This window comes from Mustela erminea, chromosome 20 (genome assembly GCF_009829155.1).
Source record: "Mustela erminea isolate mMusErm1 chromosome 20, mMusErm1.Pri, whole genome shotgun sequence".
NCBI lineage: Eukaryota > Metazoa > Chordata > Mammalia > Carnivora > Mustelidae > Mustela > Mustela erminea.
Genome location: NC_045633.1, coordinates 36,280,047 through 36,301,177, shown reverse-complemented (window position 1 = coordinate 36,301,177; position 21,131 = coordinate 36,280,047). Strand labels below are relative to the sequence as shown.

Here is a 21,131-nt window from a genome sequence, read left to right as displayed (position 1 = left end):
GGAAAACACGTATACTGAGAACCACAGCTGTGGTGCAGGAAAGAGCTAGAAGCAGTGCACTGACCAACAAAAACTCTGCAATCGGCAATCACCCAGCCCCTAGGTCACCAGTTCTGCCCGATGAGTGCGTTCTAAGAGAACATCCTGGAGTTCTGGGCTGCACCACTGTGCCTACAGCAACAGCACTGGATCGGACACTTACCGATCCGTGACGAGGGCAGATCTTCTGTTAAATTCTTACCACGAAAGAACAAAAACAGACACAAACAAACACGAGCGCAGAGCCTGCGCACTGGGATCCCCACACTGGGCTTGCCTCAACACGTATAACCTGAGAGCTCTGTGGTCGCAGACAGGACCGAGGTACGGGAGTTGAAGTTACTGCCCGAGGTGCACAGATGGTCACTCCCGACCACTTGTTGCCTCCCCGCCTCTCCTTGCTGAGCCCTTGCCTGTCCATCCCCAGACCCCAGGACCTGCCACCTCTTCCAAACCCCTGACTCTGAGAGCAGCTCAGCTCTTCGGCTCCCGGACGAGTGTGTCTGCAGTTCTGAGTTCGCTTTCCGGAGTGTACTTCTTCCCTCTCCTGCTAGGGCATGAGGCTTCCCTCGTGCTGTTCCTCCAAGCCGTCCCCCAAGGACTGGACGCGTTCCTCTGCCGTTTCGGCCAGCCCGGAGGCCATTTCTTCCCGGTAAGTTCAGTCCTTCCATTTGTTCTTACTGATCGCGCTGGGGGCGTGTTTGCCGTCGTGCTCCAGAATTGTCTTCGTGGGGTAACCACAGCCGTGTGGCGGGGCCGGTGCGTACCCCGTCTGCCTGCTTAGGATCCTTCCCAGCTGTCTTTCATCAACCTGCCAGCCGCTCGGAGCCCAGATGCTCCCCTCCCGGACCCTCCTCCCCTGGCAGCCCACCTTGCCCTTGCCCCAACACAGGGCTAGTTGTCTGGGTCCATCTCCTTAATGCCGGACCCCACCTCCTTGTGGGCTAGCCCTGCTCTAGGGGCTACTAATCATTGCTATTTGGGGCAGAGATTGGGGAAAAGACTGCGGGTCACATTTTCCCCCTACATGAGGATGTACTTCAGCCAACTGCCGGATATCCAAGAAGGCCAGAGGGGTCCATGAGGCTGAGGGCCAGGAGAGGCTGTATGTGCTTCTGGGCACAAGGAGGAGGAGTCAGAGCAGAAGTGCTCCCTGCACCCCCACTTCTCTTCCTCCTCAGGAACACCTGCCTGCCTAGGCCGCTCTGTCTGCCCTGCTAGAGAGCACCGTGGCTCCCTAGAGACGCCCCCATCCTAATCTCTGGGACCTGTGGGTTTGTTAGTTAACATGTCAGAGAGGAATTAAGGGTACAGATGGAATTAAAGTTGTTAATAAGGAGATTATCCTGGATGAGCGGAGGGCCCCTCGTGAACGGTGTCCTTAAAAGTAGAAGAGAGAATTGGAAGAGCCGTCAGGAGAAGGACTCTGCTCCGTGTTGCTGGCTTTGAGGAAGAAGGGGACCTTCAGGCAAGGGACGCAGGCAGCTCGTGGAAGCTTGAAAAGACAAGAAAAGGAACCCCCCCCCCCGCCCCACCGGGAGCTTACAGAAAGCAGCATGCCTTGCCAACATCCTGAGCTTAGCCCGGTGAGCCCCCATGTCAGGCTTCTGACGGACAGAATTGTGAGATGTTACATTGGTCTCCTTTTTAAGCCCCTGAGTTGGTGATAATTTGTCACAGCAGCAGTAGAGAACTAATACGGTCTATAAAGCCTTAAATACTCTCCATTTGTGAGCCTTTGGTCAATCAGAGGAAAAATCCACTTTTTCGAGTTCACCTATTGTTGGTTTTCAGGTTTGAAATGGTACCCTGGGCCGCAAACGTGGGTGTTTCCTTTTCTCACCCATTGTTCAGGCTGGCGGAACTGCTTTCCAGCGGCTTTCAGATGGTGCTATGATTTCCTTCAGCTGTGTAAAAAGTTAAGCTCTGGTCAGTCGGTCAATTTGGTTTTGCCTCTGAAAACTCTTTCAAGAAAGCAATTTTGTATTTGAACCAACTTGGTTACAATTGGGAAAGATAGCCCTGGTTGCTAAGAGAAGCCGCCGGGGTGTTTCCATGGGAACAATTGTTTTAAAATCAGGAGTAACAAGCGCTGAGCAGAAGGAGCTAAGGTAGGGGAGAAAGCTACCCAGTCCCTGGTCCTCATTAGGGAAAACAGCCTGAGGTTTCCTGCTGATTCCAGAAGTCCTGCAGACATTGTCCTGCTACTCTGGCAGCCGTAGTAAATACACGGTTTTCAGATTTAGACAGATTTGGGTCTGAATCCCTGGTCTGCCCCTGCCACCTGTGAGACCCACAGTTAGCCGCAGGACGACTCGGGGACTCCTTTGTGTTGATCATGAAAGGGCGATGACAGTAGCACTTACCTCCTGGAGTGGCTGTGATTGCATGAGACAACATGCCCAATTTGTTTAGCACAGAGCCTGGTGAGTAGTAAGAACTCAGCCCCTCCTGGTGCCGTTACACTTAGACAAGAGGCTGTGGTTTCCAGGGCTCTAGATAGTTCCTCCAAACCAATGTGGAGGAGCAGCTTTATAAAGATTTGCAAACCATCAGGCGGGGATAAGTGGTCCTCCTGTGTGTTACCGGTGGGCAGCTCACCTTGAGCCAGCCGCACCTGAACTAGTCTCTGCCTTGCACGATGAGCGAGGCCAGGGCTCCTATGCTCTCCTGACAAAACCGTCAAAGCTTTGACAAGCTTGCCATCCTCTTCTGTCTTCCTCTGTCTATGGGCCAATAACAAGCAGCTTGAGGGATGGCTTGAGGGATCAGCTTTGAAGGACCCTGCTCTAGGTGGCTCCCCATTTACCCTGGGCAGCTTCTGTGGGATCTCTCTGATTTCACCAAAAGGTGACCATTGAGAAAGACAGGAGACCGTGCAAGTGGGGCCAGGTGCACAGGGACTTTGAAGCCTGGCTGACCAGCTTGCAGGCGAGCCACCACAAAGGGAAAGTGCTCAATGGTGTGGGGGGAGCCAAGTCCATGCTGTGGAGCTGGGAGAGTAGCCAAATGTGGGCTTATATTGGGAGGACTGGGCAGGAGAGGCAGTAAGGCAGGACCGTCGTCAGCAGAAGGACCACCAGGGGACAGGGAGGGGTAGCAATGATGGAGAAGGCAGACCTGGGGCAGCTCTGCCCTGGAGTGGACATGTCCCTGGGTCCACAAATCGAAGGGTGGTGCTAAGACATTGGACAGTCAGCCTCAGCCACCCGAAAGACCCAACTTACCACCAAGCAGAAAGCAGCCTTCCTGTTCGAGCTCGAGGAGAAGCTTGTGGGCCCAGAGTCAGGAAACGTCGTCCCTCTCAGAGTAACTGGTCTGTTCCTGTCTGAGGTCAGGACTGTGGAGTTGCTTAGGGACTCCCTTTCCACAGTGGCTGCTGAAAACCCTCGAGCCACACGCGTGGCCCACACCGAACATGTGTGCAATCACGGAGGCATGCACCTTTGTCTGATTCAGGTCCGATTTATTTTATATTCCTGCTCTGGTTTGCTTTCTCACTTACACCTAAAAAATGTTGGCTCTTGCTTCTGAAGTAAAAAGAAAAAGGATGCTTTGAAATTCCATTTTCCTTCATTTTACTAATAAGTGTTTTTCTCCTTGTAAAATAGTATCATGTGTGGTAAAATTAGTGACCAGTTCTCTCTGTGACTGTAGGAGATCAACAGTGTCCTAACTTACACTGTATCTGTAGTGCAATTTATAATCAGAATAGCACAATCCTTGCTCTAAATGGAAAACTTAGGCAAATGTAAGGAAAGCTCATCTCGAATCCCACCTGTGTTAAAATTTTGGAACATACGTCACCAGAATGGAAACCAGTCTTTGGCCTTGAAGTTCCATGAACTTAACGGTTCAGCTGCTCGGCTGGGGTTGAGGGGGGTGGATATCCCTGCATCCAGCAGTGGTGCCAGAGGCCTGACTGTGTACAGACTGCCCCAGACAAGGTAGACCCCCCAATAAGACTTGAACTAAAACCCATTCAACAATTCAACAATGGGCTATTTCTGTTTAATGGGTATTAAATATAGCCACTCCCTGGTTGTTCAATGTCAGTGAATTCTGGAGTTTTCAAAGGAGTTTATGGGGATGAGTTGCTGAGACTAGGATGGCAGCAAAGGTAAGAAAAAAGAATATCAAGGTGCAGTAATATTGGCGAATTAGATAGCTGTCGCGTTGCCTCGTTTCATGCCCTGGAGAGGTTGGGTATAAATACTATGAATTCCTTAATATGGCTTTGTTCGTTAATTTAGGCTTTGATTAGCATATAATTATGTAGTGCTTCGGAGTCTGAAGAATGTTGGAGGAGAGGCACCTAGCTGGCTCAGTCAGTTGAATATTGGACCTTTGGTTTCCACTCAGGTCATGATCTCAGGGTTGTGGAATCGAGCCCCTCATTGGGCTTCATGATTAGCACAGAGTCTCCTTGAAATTCTACCTAGCCTTCTGCCACTCCCCCACTTCCTAAAATAAATACATACGTCTTTTAAAAAATGCAGAATGTCAGAGGAGACTTTTTCCTACGTCTGGAATCATTACGATCCTCTAGTCATTCAACTCCTCTTAACTAAGTCACGATTTCATGGCTATCATGTCAAGGATTAGTAAGATGACTTATTCATGGTCCTGACCTTCAAGGAGCCCCTTTCTAGTGGAGTGACCAAGCCATGGATGGTAATTCATGTTTTGTCTTCCCGAGGTTTTGGAAGCACAGAGAAAGAATGAATGGAGGCAGGCCAGGAAAGCAGAGGACAGAGTCCCCAAAGGGTGGGAATGTCCCTAGACTGAGAAGGGGCAGTGTGACGGGGGGCAGAACTATCGGGTTAGTGAACAACGCACAGCTCAAAGGTCGTGGTTGGAAAGATCACAGTGAGTTTGAGTTACTCCAAGTGTGGTTGGAGGTTAGATGCAAACAGCAGAGGTGTGGCCCCTTCCTGCCTCCTGTCTGGGATGCCCCACCCCCTCGGTATCGAGCTCCGCACCCAAGTCCTGCTCTTGTGCTCTCAGTATGGGCTCTGTTTTCTGGGCTGCCTACAGCTGAGAGAGCATGCAAGGAATTTGAGCGTTAGTAAGTGCTCAGTAAATGTCTGATGCTTTCCTGATCCCTATCACCAGCCACCATATTTCTATAAAGTTATGTCGCTTGAATTTGTGTGTCTCTTTGAGGGTATGTCTGGAAGCCTAACAGCCAAAGGGAAGTATTTCCACCCTGGACTAAACCTTTTCATTGTAAATAGATCTTAAAAAAAGGAGGGGCAGCACCTAGGTAGGGCAGTTGGTTGAGTGTCTGACTCCCGAATTCAACTCAGGTCATGATCTCCGCGTCGTGAGTTTGAGACCCCACGTCGGACTCTGCACTCTGCGTGGACTTTGCCTGAGTCTCTCTCTCCCTCTCCTTCTGCCCCTTCCCCCCACCCCTCTACAATAAATATATCAATCTTAAAACAAACAAACAAACAAACATAAAAACCCTTTTCATTGTAATCCCAGAAGACCTCTCTGTGTGGCTCAGTAAGAGAGAGCACTTCCCTTTACGACAACTTGCTACAAGAGAAGCTTGACTCCTTTCCTGCTGGGTCCAGGATCTCTGCCCCATACTCAGATCCCAGGACACAAGAGGCAGATGAAAACAGAATGACCCAGGCAGGAGGCCCCCACTGCTGTGAGTTCTGACACGGGAGATGGTGTCCCCCTGGAGAGGGGGGTTTACGGGCGAGCGTGTGGAAGTGGAGTCATTTAGCCAGAAAGACATCCCTTTGGTTCCTTTTGTGGGGATTTGCTGATGTGTCAGGAATTATTGCCCGGCGGGCTTACCAGACCATAGTCCGCAAACCCGCGGTATTTATGTTTTGAAATGTCAGACCTTTTGAGTTTAAAAACAGACTTTAAAGAGTTTGAGAAATTGGCAGTTAATCAGCACCCTGTGCTCAGAATTAAAGCACAGGGTGGTTGGGATTTACTCTGTCCCCATCCACAGATGGCTCTGGCTGGATACGATTATTTTTTTTCTCCGCGGTGCTCAGATACCCATTTGTCCGAGTTTTTTGGTAACTTACTGTTTGGCATTTGGTGGGCATAGTCCAGCATTGCAGTGGGTCTGCTGGTCATTGCTTTTTCATGGGTGTTGCTGTTAAATTCAGAGTGACGCCCACTGGGTTTTTTGACCACGGAGGGATCGGGTTCTCATCATCTGATAGTCGCTGATGGACTCACTGACCGACAGATCTATGGTCTGGATTCTGTCCCCTCGGTCTCCTGATTTCTGCCTGAGCAAAGTACAGGCTCCTCTGCGCTTTAAATAGCCTCGTTGAGGGGCAGCTGGGCGGCTCAGTCGGTTAAACATCCACCTTCGGCTCAGGTCGTGATCTCAGGGTCCTGGGATCGAGCCCCGCATCGGGCTCTGTGCTCGGCAGGGCGCCTGCTTCCTCCTCTCTCTCTCTCTGCCTGCCTCTCTGTCTACTTGTGATCTCTCTCTGTCAAGTAAATAAATAAAATCTTTAAAAAATCGTCTCACTTATAGCATCCAAGCAGTTCTTGTCTATTTCCTCAAATAATGGCAAAAAAGTGTCAATGCTACTATTTTGGAAGGGAGGGCTCTTTGGATTTTTTTCTTCTTGATGGTGAAAGGGGCCCCCTACCCCACACTCCAGAACGTTGGGCAACTTTTCAGATGCGATGGGAGGTGTTCCTTTCAATGCTCGCCTGTTTCCTGCTCCGCGTGGGACACGAGCCTGTAAATGATTCCACTGCTCTGAAAGTCCCATCGGCTTGGAAAATGACCAAGAAATGTCTGCTCAGCTATAGCTGCGCTGTGTTTCTGAACCCTGCTGCTCCAACTGGAGGGAGCGGAGGCGCAGAAGGAAATTGGCTTTTCTCAGATGCCATCTGTCTGGTCTGCTCTGCGAAGTCAGAGGCAGAGACGGACTGAGAAGCCCTCGGTCAGTAGACCTGCTCAGGAACATGCCTGTGGCCGGTCACTGTTCCATGTTTTCTCTTTCCAGTCCCTCCTTCCTAGGTTGTCATTCAGGATTTGGATTTTCAAGACATTCCTTTTACGGTTGTCTGTAAGTCCTAGCTATTTCCTGCCACCCTGTTGACTCTCTGTTCCCAGGGTGACAGACCGGCCCTTCTGCTTGCTCGCTGATGTCTGGCTCTGGTCCGAACATTTCCGGTCCTCACGTCTAGCCAGCCCAGACCACGGCAGGTCCTGCGTCCACCATACGTGTCTGGAATGTCAGATAACTCATCCATGAACAGACATGACCGTGTTGGGCTTCAGACTGATGCCTCTCTGTCAAGGCATAAATTCTGTCTCCTCTAGACCACCTTGTGTTGCAACCTAAGGCATGTCATTGAGACTCCCTGCATCTCTGTGTCCTGATCAGTATCCTGATGGTGCACCAATTCAGGCTTTCCAGGAGACAGATGCCAAGAGGTCGTTAGAAGTATGAGAGCTTTACTCATGAGAGATCGATCGGGGCAGCCAGGGAAGCTTTCGGACCAGTATGGCAGGGCAAGGGAAGATGTCAGACGACGACGCAGGCTTGACGCACGTGCCAGAAGAGGGGGGAGGAGGAACTAAAGGTGGGAAGAGCTTGAGACAGTGGTGCAGCTCCTGGAAGGCCTCGGCCAGTTGAATGGGGAGCTCCAGTGCGGGTTGCCCAGGGAGAAGTCCTGCATTGGAACTCAACTGACCAGGCCCTGGTGCCCCCTCCAAGCTCAGTTCTTGACTGGGGACCCTCTGGGAAGACTGTGGCCTCAGCCAAACATTGCAGCTGGAAGCTGTCATCGGATTACACTCCTCACGGTGAGTGGAAGGGCATCTTCTTCCTGGAAAGGAGAACTGAGTAGCATGTCTTCACAGCTGCCCTCTTATATTTTTTGTCTTGTTTTATTTTTAAACAAAAGTTCAGAGCAAAACTGTCTCTGGCTGTTTTAATTCAGACTACATGTACCTCCTCATGAGCCTCTTAATTGTGTGAACATTTAAGGGCAAGCATGAGGGAAAACATGCCATGTTTCCTGGAGCCCAAGACATGCTTCCCCCTGAGCATCTGACTGCATGGCGCCAAGGTTGGCATCCCAGGCCAACGCTCTGCTCTGAGTTGGCCAAGTTAGAGCCCCAGAAATGAGACCTGGGAGATCTCCGGACACGCGCAGATGGGGGCAAGTTCTGGAGCAGCCTGCCCCTGCGGGGAAGCTGGAAGTCCAGGGAAAAGCTGGCAAGGGGGCTGTTCCTCACTTCCCGGGAAGGGCTTGACTCCCTCCTTGCCAACTCCTCTTCTGGGCTCCCATCCAGACGCCACAGCTGATGATGCCTAAGATCTTCATGGATTCCTGACTTGCCATTTAGGTTTGAGGGAGTCTGATTTTAGAAAAACCCAGTGCACTTCTGGTGTTTTAGATGGTGAGATGGGGTTTAGAAAGAGGCTGCATGGGTCCCAGGCCAGAAGGCACCACCCCCGAGCAGAACAGAGTCAGGTCATCCACTGATGGCACCAGGCATGGTCCATGGTCCCATAGCAGCTGTCTTGCCTTCTGTCCTGAAGCCAAACTCTGAATGTCCTGCTCTGTTCCTTCCTCTCTGCCCAGCTCTTGGCATCCTGCATTGATCTCCCATCTTCAGACCGTGACTGGTTCTCCCTGGTACCACCTGGCACACCAAGCCAGCCCCTACTTCTCTGGTTTGACCTCTGTGCTGTCCTGGTTTCCTGCATGGTGCTTCCTAGTATCCTAGGATACCCTGTCTTCACTTATTTGGCTGCTACCCTGCCATCCGCTCAACTTCGAGGGGACAAGTAGTATTGTGTTGTCTGGTTTGAGGAAAAGCATTCACTTAGAAAGGAGGTAAGACTGGGACATTCAAGATCATAGGTCAGGGCATTGGAAAGGGAGATGGATAAAAAGGGAATACTGGTGATTAGCAATTTGGGATGCACTTTGGAACAGGGACATCTGTCACTCACTTCCATGAAGCAGGACCAGGTTCACTTGGTGGAGTTGGTTTGTTGGAAGGAAGGGGACATCATCTGCCTCTTTGCTGGTTGGTGAGATATGTCACTTGGGTCCCCCTTGAGGGATAAAGGGTTTATTCCTCTGCTGGTAGAGCCCTTAACCTTCTGTTCTCTGTAGAAAATACATTGGCTGAAGAAAGCTACTGCACCCGACATCACATACCCCTTCTGGGGTAACCTGCACCCAGTGATTTTCCAATGCAAGAGTTAAAATCTCCATCCCTTTCTTCAATCCTGGAGAGCTCTGCGGTTCCAGCCCCGCTTGGTCTGGCCGCTTCCCGTTCCCTCCGGCTTGCTGAGAACTCCTTCAGATTCCATGAGGACTCCCTCCTGTCTCTGCCCCTCCCACCTCTCTCCCAGGCTGCTCACCAGCCGTTCACTTCCTAGTCAACCTTCTCTGCATTTCGGCAGCCGCTTCCCGGGAAACCCCACCTCTGACGCCTCTATTTACGATTCTACCGTAGTTTAGACGCGGGGTTTTCGTAGTGATGATCTCCAGCTTGTAGCCACCATCCGTCACTGTGAATTACGGCTGTTAATGGTTCGAATCAAATACTCATCGAAAACCTATGCTATGTAAAGCCCCGCGCTGAGTGATGTCTCTAGGCATTTGCAGATTGCTGCAGCGTATTCTTATGGAGTGGGAGATGATAAAATTAAAATGGACTATTTTGAGCCCGGGGGAGGATGCCAGGCACAGGTGGGGTCCCTGGGGAAGGGAAGGGGTCCAGATGGGGCCTTGCCTCAAAGAGCGGTAAGCGGAGGTTCAAGCGTTGGTATTCCAAGGAGGCAGTTGGAGATGCAGAAAGGATTTGGGTCGGGACTGAGTTCAAGGTGGGAAGACCTAAGTAATTGGAAAGGGAGAAGGCGTAGAAAGGGAATAGTGCTGGATAGCCATTTGGGAAGTGTTGGGAGTTGGGACCTCTGTCATTCACCGCCACGCGGCAGTCCCGGGTTGACTTGGCTGAGCTGGTTTGCTGGAGGAGGTGGGGGGAGCAAGGAACCTCTGAGCGCTCACGGTTCATTGGGAGTGGAAGCCAGGAAACGTGTGGGGGCCCAGACCTCTGGGAACGCGGCCGGCCGCACCGACGCGGACGATTGAGGTCCGGCCAGTGGGCCTGGGCTACTGAGAGGCTCCCGGGCAGGAATAGAAAGGCACGTGCCAACTGGACTGAAGTACAGCTCTGAGCATGGCGTGGGCAGGGCGAGGTGGGTGCCGGGGGACGGGTATCTGGTTCACACTCTGAGACACCGGCGCTGTCTCTGCGGCGAGGCTGAGCTAAACCCGAAGGCAAACACGGCAGAAGAAATGCACGCAGCCTAACTCGGGCAATGCCAAAAATATCTTCCAACTTCGCTTCCCTGGAGTGTTGCTATTTGGGAGCCGGAGCTGGCTTTTTCTCCGGCGCTTCCCTGTGGTTTCCTTGCTCCCGGAGACTCCCTGGCTGGTAGTGAACTTCACCCCTGGATGCCTAGTTGGTTCCATGGGTGGCCTGGCCAGCAGTCCCTCATGGCCCAAAACCGCCCATGGTCATGCTGGTCCATCTCACACAACCATCAAGCTGTCATAGGGACGCAGTGGAGGCAGGTGCGTTGTGCTGATCTGTAGCTGGGTCTCGACCCTACAAGTGGCATTGGAGGGACCGGAAGAATGAGCACGAGTTTCCTCTGTCGGCCCAAGGATCTGAGGGAGCCACACAAAGCTCTGGAGGTTAAAGAAATAATGGTGCCCTTGTAGACATGGGTCTACTTGCTGATGGGTTATGGTGGATGGAGCGGGGGTGGGGTGGGGGGGAGGAGCAGGACTTGTAGACATGTGGGCTCAGAGGGAGCAGAGCCTTGGTGTCTCAGGGCAGGATCCCCCAAGTAGCGGGAAACTGTGGGAGGGTACGGAGCAGATTGGCTTCTAGATCATTCGGGCAGAAATGCAAGGGGTCAAGAGGCAAACCGTTGAGAGGTGTTAAGAATAATCCAGGAGGGAATGATGCGGACCTCGGTGATGCCGGTGTCCATGAACAGGGAAGGTGAATGCAGCATTTGGAGAGAACAAAGAACAAAGCACGGTTTGCAAGGTGCCCACTGCAGTCCATGCCCACTGCAGTCCATGGGCACCTCAGACAGCAGACCAGCAAGGAGTGCCCAGGAAACAGTCTTGCTGCAGAGTCGATCTAGAAGGACCTGTGGCATCAGGACCTATTTTGACCTCTTGCGACAGTGAGCTCCTGCTGGTCCTAAAGATTTTTTTTCCCCTCCATCTAGCTTCGATGTCAGCAAGCCCAGCCAAAGATCAGGATAGAAGGAATGTTTTCTGATTGGTCAGTAAATAGAAGCGAGTCTAGATGAGGGCTCAGAAGCTGGGTGGTTTGGTTGGTTCAATCAAGTGATGGCACCCATTGATGGGTTGATAGCCAGTGATATCTGGCACCATGGTGCCCCTTTCTTCTGCTTGTGGCATTGACATGATTCTTGGTCCCCCAGGCAGGACGGTTCACCTGTAGATCCTGCTCTGGCATCCAAAAGACGAGGACAAGTTCCTTTCTCTTTCTTAGTTTCAGCTCTCATCCCTGCAAACTAGTAATAGTTAGGCTGGGCTGTCATGAAGTTCAAATGAGTCATGATCCCAGCACAGTGTCTGCCTTGTGATAAACTCCGTAAAGTTAGCCAATGCAAGTCTTGTCATATGGCCCTTTGTTCTGGAATGTTTTTGCCTCCTTGTATCCATAGCTTAGCTCCCTGGGCTGTCTGGATTTGGGGGAGCTGCGTCAATGCCCAGTGTCATGGCCGTGAGCACCTGACCACCAGAAAGGCAGCCACCACACCATCCCCCGCCCATCTGCCCTTCTGTCCCTTTCTCCTCTAGGTCCTTGCAGAGTGTCTGGAACAATGGAGGGAACCTATTTGATTACAGTCAAAAGTCTCTCTGGGAAGCTCCAACCCTTTCAGGGTAATTTGGAGTGATTTCATGGAAGTGAGCCTTGGGGAAAATTCAAATGTCAAGCATAATTTGGTACTTGAAACATGAAAGAAAAAGCCTTCTGATTTCTTTTCATCTACGCGTTCCGGTTGCATTCTGTCCAACGTTCCCTCTTCTCTCTCAGGGTCATTACCCCACAGTGGGGGCTAGAGGTGAGGCAGGAACAGCAGCGGACATCTTTTAACTGGCTCTCTGTCGGCGTCTGGAGTGGGCAGTCAGCCTCTCCACTCACCCAGGCATCTCTGCTGACCCCGTTTTCTGAGAGCCGGCAAGCGGGATGCTCTCATGAACAGTAAATCTCAACAGAAAGATCGGCACTTACTTATACATTGTAGATGATGAGCTCAAGTTCTTATGAAATATTAACTCTACACCTATTCTACTGAAGAGAACACAAAACAGGGGAGACCCTCTGTCTTTTTCAAGTTCAAGACGGTGCCTCGCCAAGAAGACACTCCCTGCACCTGGTGCATGAGTTTGAACCGTCTGATTAACCAGACCCTGAAGGCGAGGCAGATCTGTTGTATGTCAGCTGTGTGACCAGCACGTTGCCTCACTATGCCAGCCCCGTGCTGCAGAGACCAGCGATGCTGCGTGTACGCTGAAATAGACACTCCCGGCACCAACCTTCCAAGCAAAGAAGGAATATGGCTGCTGGTTCGCGTGCATCTGTCAAATCTCATGCAGAATGTCTGCTCTGGTCCACACTAAACCCACAACGGTGCAGGGAAGGAGATTCTGGGAAGCATAACATCTCGGCTAAAGTGGGACAGAAGAATTGTGAGACAAGGAGTATCAAAAAGTGTACTGGTCGGGGCACCTCGGTGGTTCAGTCGGTTCAACGTCCGAATCTTGATTTCTGCTCAGGTCATGATCTCAGGGTTGTGAGATTGAGCTCTGCGTTGGGCTCAACGCTGGGCCTGGAGGCTGCTTAAGATTCTCTCCCTCTGCCCCTCTCCCTACTTGTGCACATGCGCTCTCTCTCTCTCTCTCTCTCTCTCTCAAAACAAAGTATATTGGTTAGGTACCTAGCTGGGCAGGACACTCAGTTATCGTAAGTTGTCACTCAGTTATCGTAAGTTGTCACTCCTCTTCTGTTTCCTTCCTTCATCAGCCCTTGCTCTCCTGACTCCTTGACCTTAACTGAGGGGGAGCAGGGAGGGTAGATGGAGAGCAAGATAGGGACCCTGTGTGTGTGTGTGTGTGTGTGTGTGTGTGTGTGCGTGCGTGTGTGTGCGTGTGCGTGTGCGTGTGTGTGCGTGTGACGGAGGAGGAAAGGAGATGGGACACGCCGTTCTGAGACTGAAGAATATATAGTGGAGGAAACCTGTTTTGGATGTCCTGGGCTGCTTTTCTTATATTTTAGTGTGGATCATAGGAAATGTTCCCTAATTTACGGCTCAGATATAAGCGTCTGTCCTAAGGTGGGGTGAGCTGGCCTCTGAGGGAGCTGCCACTACCCTTGCCTACCTCATTCCTCTTATCTTTTTTTCCCTGGGGTTCATGGTAAGAACTTGGCCAGCCTTGGCAAACTGGGTCTTTCAGTTTTGATCAAGAAATTCCTTTTTAGGGGCACCTGGGTGGCTTAGTGGGTTAAGCCTCTGCCTTCCGCTCAGGTCATGATCTCAGGGTCCTGGGATCGAGCCCCGCATCAGGCTCTCTGCTCAGCAGGGAGCCTGCTTCCTCCTCTCTCTCTGCCTGCTTCTCTGCCTACTTGATCTTTATCTGTCAAATAAATAAAACCTTTTAAAAAAATGGGCAGAAGATATGAACAGACACTTCTCCAATGAAGACATCCAAATGGCTATCAGACACATGAAAAAATGTTCATCATCACTAGCCCTTAGGGAGATTCAAATTAAAACTACATTGAGATATCACCTTACACCAGTTAGAATGGCCAAAATTAGCAAGACAGGAAACAACATGTGTTGGAGGGGATGTGGAGAAAGGGGAACCCTCTTACACTGTTGGTGGGAATGCAAGTTGGTGCAGCCTCTTCGAAGAACAGTGTGGAGATTCTTCAAGAAATTAAAAATAGAGCTTCCCTATGACCCTGCAATTGCACTCCTGGGTATTTACCCCAAAGATACAGATGTCATGAAAAGAAGGGCCATCTGTACCCCAATGTTTATAGCAGCAATGGCCACAGTCACCAAACTGTGGAAAGAACCAAGATGCCCTTCAACGGACGAATGGATAAGGAAGATGTGGTCCGTATACACTATGGAGTATGATGCCTCCATCAGAAAGGACGAATACCCAACTTTTGTAGCAACATGGACAGGACTGGATGAGATTATGCTGAGTGAAATAAGTCAAGCAGAGAGAGTCAGTTATCATATGGTTTCACTTATGTGTGGAGCATAACAAATAGCATGGAGGACATGGGGAGATAGAGAGGAGAAGGGAGTTGGGGTAAATTGGAAGGGGCGGTGAACCATGAGAGACTATGGACTCTGTAAAACAATCTGAGGGTTTTGAAGTGGCGGGGGGGGATGGGAGGTCGGGGTACCAGGTGGTGGGTATTATAGAGGGCACGGATTGCATGGAGCACTGGGTGTGGTGAAAAAATAATGAATACTGTTTTTCTGAAAATAAATAAATTAATTAAAAAAAAAAGAAACTCTTTTTTAGGGAGGATGGTTTTTCCACCCATAATAAGATGGGACATTGTCTTTGGAGCAATAAATTGCCTTAAACCCTGGGACACTCAGGAACAGGGAACTTAATTTGTGTGGGAAATCTTGGAGACCATCTCATTACTCTGTCCTGTTGGGATGGGAGTTCTTGGTGCCCGGACATAGAGACGTGGAGTTTGCTTTGTAGGAACTCCTTCCAGGCTGGTATGTGTGGGGAGAGTCCAGTCTTTCATCAGTGAGACAGAAACTAATTAGCATGACCGTTTCCTGGGCCTAGAGGGACTATGGGCTATCAAGGCAGGGATTTCCTTACCTGGTTAGCCTGGGTCTCCATGGTGCTCCTGCCCTGGACCCATTAGTTGATAAGGGTCCAAATCTGTGTATCTTTCTACCTACCACCTGATAAAGGGACATTAAAGTTCTATTGATTACAGGGCATATGCCTGTAAGTTGAGCAGCTTCCCAAAGACCCATATGACTTGGTTGCATGGTTTCTTCAAAGGAAGAATTTTTTCCACTGGTCCATTTCAAGATCACTTCCTCCTGTGTGGGTCTGGTCACTGACCATGGTCCTTATTTCCCTAGCCATAAGGACACTTGGATGGTGAGCTGCTTCATTGCTTGGGCTTGTACTGTATTAGGTCACCACAGGTGTGCACAAAGAGTCCTTCCCCCAGTGCTATGAGCTTCCTCCCTCCTGAACAATGGTTCTCAAAGTGTCCTCTGTCATTTGGGCACAAGCAGCATGAGCGTGACCCAAGAACTTGTTGGAAATGCAAATTCTTGGGCCCCCATCCTGGACTCACTGAATCAGAATTTCTGAGTCCCAGGAAACTAGCTTGACAAGCCCTCCAGGTGATTCGAATGGCATTTACTGTCTAGGAAGCACTGCTATGTGGCTGGGAACAGACTGATTTTCTTGACGGCTGCAACAGCTGCTCATTTTGCTCCCACAGTCCAAGGGACGGACATGTATGTGATGTTAGAGAGATCCAGAACATTCGAACAAGAGAAGCAAGCTTTTCTTACCACTACCATTGTCCAGATTCTTTGCTTTAACGGATAAAAATGTGGAGGTTAAAAAAAAAAAATGTACTAGTGTGTGTGTTTGGGTGGGGGAGCTGCCCCAAAACTCACAATTAGTTGCAGGAATCAGAATGGCTTCTAGTTCTCTGCATTTCTCTGTACTCTATACTTCTGTGTACCTTGGATTGTAGGTGCTCATTGGGTGCATGGATGGATGGATGGATGGTAAGGAAGCTTGTTGACAGGAGACAGAGTGCGTCGGGGTCAGGATCTCACTTACCACCACCATTTTGGATGTATGGCCATGGGATAGTCATTGTATCCCACCCGCAAAGTCTAAAAAAAGTGGGAACAGCAATCCAAGTGCTGCCCAACTCCAGTGGGATGCGGGAAGATTTGCAAATGGTAGCATGGACTCTGCCCAGGAAGCAGCAGCAGCAACAGAAGCAGCCACTGACTCCTTGCCTCCCTGTGTCCAGCTGTCCCGGCCACCTAGCTCGGGCAGGCAGGAGGGAAAGAGCATGTCTCCGTGTTGTCACGTGGGCCACTGAATGCTCACCACAGTGGTGGAGGGGGGCAACGGTCCTTTTCTTTCATTGACTAATTCCGATGACAGCCTTCCCCAATCTGGTTCCAACCCTATCGAAACCAGTTGAAACAACCACTTATGTGATCATCATTTTATCACTTGGCTGCTATTGTAAATAAGGGATGGGGGCCCCCGCGCGGGACCATCTTTACAACAGGTCCATCTAAATGCAAATGCAGATCCCCTGCCAAACAGAGAGGTGAAAGCTTTCCTATTAGCAGGCAGGAGATAGGAGAGTTAATTTAATGCTAAAACATTCCCATGCAGGGCGAGCGGTCCCCCTGTCGAGCAGCTGCCTCATTTTCTCTCCATGACCACTGTGCCCATAATATGATAATTTTTACCTTTTTAAACTTTGCTGAAGGAAAAAGGACAGTCATCTATCTTTGGAAATAGCTCCTTCTGCATTCATTTTATCTACAAAAATGCAGGTATTTGTCTATTTGGTGAATGAAGGGCCTGGAAAGCGCTAGAAGATGAAGATGACTTTGGTCTGTGACGTGTGGGTCTCCACGTCTGCACTTGACTCCGTGAACTCCCCACAGGCAGGCCTGCCGTGTGACGGTGTTCGCTGGGCCCATGCCAGCCAGCTCCTGTTCTCCTGCCAGGGGTCCCTCTCCCTGGCCACGAGGGGAGGAGTTGAGCAGGAGGATACCGACAGCCAAGTCCGTCCACATACGGGTTATCTCAGCTGTGGCTAAGAGGGTCTTTCTTCCTAACCGTCTGGGGTCAGATGCTTTTAAGCTGTGTAACCTTGACAACTCATGTGGCCTCATGGAGGGTTTTAACCACTGAAGGGATGGCAGACAACCCAGTATGCCCCTGGAGTGAGAGAGAAGGAGATGAATGCTCTCTGGGCCCATATCGCAAGGATTTCATGGCCTGCTTCTCTATGTTACCATCACCATCACAGCCCTCTGCCATCCTGGGGCAAGGCTGATGTTAGACCCGTTTTACAGATGGGTAAATGGGCTCTGGTACTTGTCTCACTCAAGGCCGCACAGCTAATGGAGAGGCTACAGTCGATTTGATCTGCAATCCTCACAGGTTCCACACTTGTGAGTTCGCTCCCTCGCTAAGACTTACCTGTAGGCGCCAAGTCAACATTTGTGGCTCTTTCGTGTGCAATTTGTAGATGTGCCCACAACAGCAGAGAACTTGAGTCGCCCAACACACATTCCCAGAGGAGGCTGGATGAGGTCATGTTCTTTTTTTTCCAGCGCTCACATTGTCAACAAGTACCCTTCCCGTGGTCGGTCTGGTGCCACGTTTTTCACAGTTTTGTGTTCCCACATGTGAGAAGGCTGTGATGTGCTCATGGAGAAAATGTGTGTGTTAGATCAGCTTTGTTCAGGCAGGGTGATGGTGCAATGGGCCATGAGTTCCATGTTAATGAATCAACAATAATACGTATTTAGTAAGGTGTCTTGAGACGGACATACACCTAAAACAAGGTCACGTATTGACACGGTTGATAAAAATGACCAGAGAGGCTCAGAGGAACCTAACTGTGTGTTTCCCCTAGGAACACGGGTTCAGTATTTGCTAATGCAGTGTTCATGGGGACTTTATAGTACACGATTACCATGAATCATGAGAATTGATTGTGCTTTGCATCAATTCTGTTTGCCTCTTCTGTCGTCCTTGAAGAAGGAAGTGGGGACACAGTGAGAGGGGTCTGGTCCCTGCCCTGTGGTGCCCTTACTCCCGCTAGAGTCCATTCTTCTCTGTTAGGATCAGACGTGCCCAAGCAGCGGGTCAGCTTTTCCTGTGCAGGGGATGGAGGTCAGGATTTTCTACTTCAAGAGGCAAGTGCTCTGTTTGCTTACCAGCTCAGTGATCTTGGGTAAATTACCTGCTCTGTTTCTTCCTCTATAGGATGAGGTTCTTAATACTGCTTGGCAGAACTGCTTGGGGAATTAGGTAAAATTAATATACATAAAAGTGCTTGGCACAAGGCATAGATCATCACAAAACTTAATGATTATTGAGATAACTGTGAAGATCTTAGTTTGGGGTTGTTTTTGTAATGCTAGAGTTCTAAGCACTGCTTAATCCTAGAAGCTGGTTATTCTGGCCCTTATCTGGGGCCCCCTGTCCCTCTCTGCCTAGCTCTCCTGCATCTGGCCCCTTTCTGATGGCCTCTCCTAGCTTCCCTGTTCCTGGACCTTGCATGGTCTGGGTCCTCTCTCCAGGGACCAGTTCCCACTGGCATTTTGTGGGTTGAAGCAGGTTTGCAGGCCCAACCCAGGCAGACTCTCCCCTCGTTCTGCATTTGTGGGCATGCGGTTGAAGCCACCTAAAGACTCAAGTCCCTGCCCCTCCTCGACCATGTGCTTTGCTTGTCCAAGCCCCAGTTCCGGAATTGCTCTCACTGAGAAGGGAGTGCTGAAGGCCACCTCGGGGAACAGGCAGGAGGATCAATGGTACTAGTGTGCACGTTCCAGCTAAGTGAAAGTGCAAGAAATGCTATACTTCTTATATGAAAAAACAGAAATAAAACTCCATGACCCCAGCTGGCTGAGATCAGTCCGATATCTGGGATGGTTCCTTTATTGGACTGCAAAGAAGCTTGAGGGTTCATATAGTCTTATCAAAATCAGAGTGGGATGTTCCCAAGGGGTAACTGTGACACTTTTGGGGGTGCTGTCCAGCACTGCCCAGCAATGCCCCGAGACCTTGTGTTGGCAGCAGACTTGGCCACAGGGCTGGGTCTCCAGAAAACCCATGTTACTTGTGTCCCACGGCTTGGCCTGAAGCCTTACTGGCCTCTCCAGGGACTTGGGGGATATGGGCATAGATCTTACCCTCTAGCAGGACCCCGTGTTTCTCTTCCCACCCCCTTGGTGGAGGGGCTGGAGGTGAGTGTGGTGGAAGGCAAGACTCCAGCTGATTTCTCACTTCATGAGATCAAGTAAGCATTTGAAAATTCCTCTAGCAGAAGCAGGTCATGAGAATGGCTTTTCTGGAATCAGAAAAGACAGCAAGGAGATTCACAAGGGAGGCCATATGGAGGGGTGTTGGGATAGGCTCACCATGAAGGATGGCTCATTGTTAAGGGAACTTTCTGAAAACTCTGTGCAACTGCCCTTAGAATATCCCTTTCAGATTTAAAGAGATGATTTATTTATTATCTAACAAGTTCAGGTTGAAAAACAGTCCCACGGCTGTCAGCTAATGAGGTTTGTACCTTCCCTCTTGGGGCTTGGGCTACAGCTTTCCCAGCAGTGCTTGGAGGATCATGGAATGTCCCAGCCTGGTGGTGTCAGGTGCCAGATTTCATCCCTGCAACAACCCACGAGTTAGGTACTAGCACTACCCTTATTTTACAGGCGAAGGAACAGTAGCTTGCGAGTTAAGAGACGTGTCTAAAGTCAGATGGATGACTTTGGTAAAGGAGAGTGGCGATTCAAGCTGAGGCAGGCTGAGTCCAAAACTAGTGTTGGAGGTTTCAGAGAGGAGACTTAGGCACAGATCCTGCCCTCAACAGGCTACCAGTCTGCTGGGAGCTTACGGTCTAGTTCACTTGGGTCCATTTTTTTTTTTTTTAGGTCAGGGTAAGGCCACCCCACTCATAGGACTGGGGCCTCCAGAACACCCATGATGCCACTGTGTGACACTTGCTTCCAAGGCATGGTGCACGGAGCCATGGTGGGTCATTAGAGTCTCTGTCTGGAAAGATGGGGTGTTGGGAGCAGGGTCAAGGGCAGTCAGAGTCCTAGAAGTAAGAACAATCAACTCTTCTTTCTGAAAATCCCAGAGCCTGCCTAGACCCTTATCTTTCTACTGGTTTGGTTGTTGACCTTTTCATGGATTCCCTGAAATGCCGCCGCTGCCGCCTCCTCCTCCTCCTCCTCCTCCGCCCCCCCCCCCCCCCCCCCCCTCCTCCTTCGACTTAAACTCACTCAGGTTGTTTCCTACGATTACAATCAGAGCATACTTGAGAAATACGCAAACCCATTCCTTAACCCATTTCATCACCATGTTATGGGCACCCTGGCTCAGCTGAGCGTCCCCCAGACTCAACATAGCTTCAGACTCCTTACCAAGCACAGCACCGACTGCCCACATCTCACGCTTTCTGGGGTCAGCCCTTTGGGTATTCTAAGTTTAGAATCTTAAAACGCATCCAAATTCATCAAGGAGGTTGAATGTCTGAATCCAGGTGGTGTTTCAGGGTAGCCGCTCTAATTTAGGATCCAGCACGTAGACACGTGCACAATGAGCGAGAATCGGAATGGAGTGTCCGTGGTACACGTTAGGATGAAATCAGTGGAGTCGAGAAGGACAGAAACAAAAGTCACGCAAGTACATACAGCTCTGCACCCAGCATTGCCCTGAAAGGACAGTGGACCCTTCATTGCATGAAGTTGGGTGGCTGGGGCACCTGGCTGGCTCAGTCAGTAGACCATGTGACTCTTGATCCTGGGGTGAGGAGTTCAATCCCTGTGTTGGGAGTAGAGCCTATTTGAAAAATAAAAATAAAAATAATAAAAATAAAAATAAAAATAAAAATAAAAATAAAAATAAATAAAGCTGGATGGTTGGAAAGTGTAGAAAGTGTTTGTAGATAGGCCTTTGCAGATATCTTCTGTTTACCCAGCAAAGCCAGGAGATACCAGATGTGTCCCCTTTCCTCATGGTGGTTGATCTCCCTTGTTGATTGAGGGGGCAGTAGTGGCATCTGGGAATGTGCATTTTTTGGACTGATCCCAGGACCACGATTGGAGAAATATGTCAGTACCCTAGATTGCCCTCAGAAAGGGAGCAATTCACGAGGAGAAAAGGAGCCCCACGAGGGCCTCATGCACTCAGAAACCTTTTACCAATCAGGAAAGGAAATTATA

General features: G+C 50.2%; 1 long non-coding RNA gene across 1 annotated transcript in view; it reads left to right on the top strand.

The window, feature by feature from the left end:
- Positions 1 to 2,168: 2,168 nt before the first annotated feature.
- LOC116581354 overlaps positions 2,169 to 21,131 on the top strand; it is a 45,479-nt gene continuing 26,516 nt past the window's right edge. The window contains exon 1 of the long non-coding RNA XR_004282024.1: positions 2,169 to 2,465. This is a non-coding gene — a long non-coding RNA (uncharacterized LOC116581354). The remainder of the gene's footprint in view (positions 2,466 to 21,131) is intronic.